General features: G+C 37.6%; 1 protein-coding gene across 1 annotated transcript in view; it reads right to left on the bottom strand.

The window, feature by feature from the left end:
- Positions 1 to 4,097, bottom strand: part of SNW1 (SNW domain containing 1) — a 45,850-nt gene that overhangs the window by 11,926 nt on the left and 29,827 nt on the right. The window lies entirely within an intron of this gene.

Genomic DNA, 4,097 nt, shown 5'->3' with positions numbered 1-4,097 from the left:
CAGATACAGAAGAATTTAATGAAATAACATTTGAGCAAGAGCCTATGGTGATGAAGGAAGAAGTTCAAGCTGCGACTCATAGTGACCCTATATAAAATAGCCCTAAGCTCTGCTCTACCCTGTGCCAATACCCTAGTCACTGAATCAATCTATCTCATCGAGGGTCTTCCTTTTCTGTGCTGTCCCACCACTCTCCCAAGCATGATGTCCTCTCCAAGGACCGGTCCCTCCTTGCAACGTGTCCAAAATATGTCAGATGAAGGTTCAGAATCCTTTCCTCCAAGGAACAGCCTGGTTTTACCCTCTCCAAGAAGACCTGTTTGTTCTCTACGCAGTCCATGGTATATTCAATACTCTTCTCCAACATCACAGCTCAAAGGCATCAATTCTTCTATCATTCCTAGTCATTATCCAGCTCTTTGATGCATAGCAAGTGATTGCAAAGACCATGGCCTGTATCAGGTGCACCTTTGTCTCCAGACTGACATCACTGTTCTTCAGTATTTTGGAGAGGTCTCTGGCAGCAGACTAATTGAAAATAAATAAAGAGAAGAAAGAGTCCAAGAATGTACCCATATTTTATCTATATCCAGGGTTTATTCATATTTCTATCATAAACATTTAATGATTATAAAATTACTTAGAAGACTGCTTAGATCCTTAAAACAGAACACAGTAAATAAAGCCTGTCAATAAAGTGTAATACTACCAAAAAAAGGAAAAAAAGATTAATAATAAGAAGGACTTGCTCAACAGAGCAAGGGAACACTGCAGTGATCAAGGAAAAGTGTGTATGTCAGGGCTGTATTCTTTCTCCATACCTATTCAATATGTATACTGAACAAATCCGTTGAGTAGTCAGACAGTATAAAGAAAAATGTGGCATCAAGATTGGAGGAAAACTCATCAGCACCTGTGTTATACAGATGACACCACACAAAGTTAGCAAAAAAAAAAAAAAGAAGGAGTTGGAGTGTTTGCTGGAGAGGATCAAGCACTAAAACCTTCAATACGGATTGTATTTCAACATCAAGGAAACAAAAATCCTCACCATCTGGCCAATAAGTAACATTATGATAGATGGAGAGAAGGCTGAAGTTATCAACAATTTCATCTTGGTTGGATCCACGATAAACACCCTTGGTACCGGCAGTCAAGAAATTAAAGGGACCTCTCCAAATTAGTGAGGAGCAATGATTTCAATTTAAAGAGTAAGGTGTGCCTGAGTCAGACCATGGTCTCTTCACTTGCTTGCTATGTATCTGAAAGTGGGCCAATGATTAAGGGTGACAGAAGAATCAGTACCTCTCAGCCATGGAACTGGTGTTAAGAGAACAGGTCTGCCCTGGAGAAAGTGAAACCAGGGTGCTCCTTGGAGTCAAGGATGGTCAAACTCCATTTCATTTATTTTGAGCATTTTGTTAGGAGGTACCAGTCCTTGGAGAAGAACATCATGTTTGCAGAGGTCGGTGTAAGAGAGAAGTTCATCAAGATGGACTGATACAGCGACTTTAACAATGGGCTCAGTGTCAGAGATACTGAGGATGTCACAGGATAGGGCAGTGTTCTGATCCATTGTTCACAGAGTCACAACTGACTCAAAAGCATACAATAACAACAGATATAAAAGCAGGCTACATTTTTCTCCTATGGGACAGCTGGTGGGTTCAAACTGTCAACATATGGTTAACAGTCAAGCACTTTAATCATGGCACCACCTTCATTGCCTTTTACTTCTTCCCTTCAACCTTGGAATCTTTCAGAAGCCTCATATTTTCTTCATATAGAAAAATGGAGCTTTAGAAAGGTTACATCATTTCCGCCAAGATCTTGCAGGTAAAACATGTAGGACTTACATTTAGTCTTTTACCTCAAAAATAAAACAAAACCCCCCACCTCTCTCCATACCATGTTACTTTTCTTTTAGCTCAACAGGCTGAACTGGCACTAAGAAATAGGTATATTATTAATTTAGAATCAGCTTGATAAAAAAATTTATGAAAATGTGCACAACCAGGATCACATCAATGAATGGGAGATTCTAAAGATTAAGTCCCCGTGTGTATCAAAAACATTCCAATAGAGTGGAGAGAAAAACCTATCAACTGTGAAAAAACACTTGGTAACAGCCATCTCAGACAAAGGTCTCATAACCAAAGTTTAAAAAATACTACGGGGCCTCTACAAGAAAAAGACTGATAATCCAATTACAAAATGTGCAAAAGACATGGACTTTTCACAGAGGAAGACATTTGGATGGTCAACTGACACATGAAGAAATGCTCAAAATCACTCTCTAACCCAACGTCTCCAACAAACTGAAAAAGAACAGCAAGAAAACCCAACACCCTCTGAAAGAACTCTGATACTATAAAACTTAGACCAGAAATAAATGAAATAGAAAACAGAAAAACAATTGAAACCATCAACAAAAGTAGGAGTTGGTTCTTAGAAAATGTCAATAAAATTGACAAACCACTAGCAAAACTCACAAAGAAAAAGAAGGAAAAGACACAAATAATCTGAATAAGAGATGAAATGGGCAATGTCACAACAGAATCAACTAAAATAAAAAGGCTAACATTGGAATATTATTGAAAAATTATACTCAAATATGAAAACCTAGAGGAAATGGACAAATACATAGAAATTCACAACCTACCTAAACTGACACCAACCGAAATTGAACACCTGAACAGACCCATTAAAAAAGAAGAAATTGAAACGGTAATAAAACTTCCAGCCAAAAAAAAAAGTCCTGGACCAGATGGTTTCACAAGTGAACTTGATCAAACATTCAGAGAAGGTCTGTCACCAATTCTACATAAACTATTTCAGAAAATAGAAAGAGAGACTCATTCTATGAAGGAAACATATCCTTGATACCAAAGCCAGGTAAAGACACCACCAAAATAGAAAACTATAGGCCAGTATTTCTCATGAATATTGATGCAAAAATCCTGAGTAAAATCGTGGCCAATAGAATGCAATGATACCTCAAAAAAGTAATGTACCATGACCAAGTGGGATTCATAACAGGTATGGAGGGATGGTTCAACACAAGAAAAACAATCAGTGTAATTCATCACATTAACAAAGTGAAGAACAAGAACCACATGATCCTATCAATTGATGCAGAAAAGGCTTTTGACAAACTCCAACACCCTTTCCTGTATAAACACTCAACAAAATAGGATTAGAGGGGAATTTCTTCAACATAGTTAAAAGTATATACACAAATCCAAGAGCCAACATTGTTCTCAATGGAGAGAAATTAAAGGTATTCTCCTTGAGAACAGGAACTAGGCCAGGATGCCCACCATCACCTCTCCTATTTCAATACTGTATAGGAAGTCTTAGCGATAGCAATAAGGCAAGAGAAGGAAGTAAAAGGTATCCAAATTGGCAAAGAGGAGGTAAAAATATCTCTATATGCAGATGATATGATAGTATACTTAGAAAATCCTAAAGACTCAGCAAGAAAACTACTGCACAGAGTTGACCAATTCAGCAAAGTGGAAGATACAAGATCAACATACAAAACTCAGCTCGATTTCTTTACAGTGATAAAGAGAATACAGAACTGGAGCTAAGAAAAACAAAGCTCTTCACAATAGCCAATCACAAGACTAATTACTTGGGAGCAAATCTAACCAGAAGCACAAAGGATCTATTCAAAGAAAATGACAAAACATTACTACAAGAAAGAAAAAGAGACCTGGAGAAGTGGAAGAATATCCCTTGCTCATGGACAGGAAGACTCAATATTGTAAAAATGGCAATACTACCAAAGGCAATTTACAGGTTCAATGCAATCCCAATACAAATACCATTTCCATTCTTCAACGAGATGGAAAAGGCAATCTCCAGTTTCATTTGGAATGGAAAGAGGCCCCAAATAATCAAAGTACTCCTGAAAAAAAGAAACAAGGTAGGGGGCATCTCACTCCCTGATTTCAAATCCTACTACACTGCTGTGGTGGTTAAGACAGCATGGTACTATAATGCCACAAAATTAGAAATTAATAATAGGATGATAAAGGAGAAAAAACCATACATTTGGAAGCTGAACAACACCTTGCTTGAACATGACTGGG

The sequence above is a fragment of the Elephantulus edwardii genome, unplaced genomic scaffold, assembly GCF_000299155.1.
Source record: "Elephantulus edwardii isolate Elephantulus edwardi_28Jun2011 unplaced genomic scaffold, EleEdw1.0 scaffold00037, whole genome shotgun sequence".
In the NCBI taxonomy this organism is placed as follows: Eukaryota; Metazoa; Chordata; class Mammalia; order Macroscelidea; family Macroscelididae; genus Elephantulus; species Elephantulus edwardii.
This window is presented reverse-complemented; position numbering and strand designations above follow the sequence as displayed.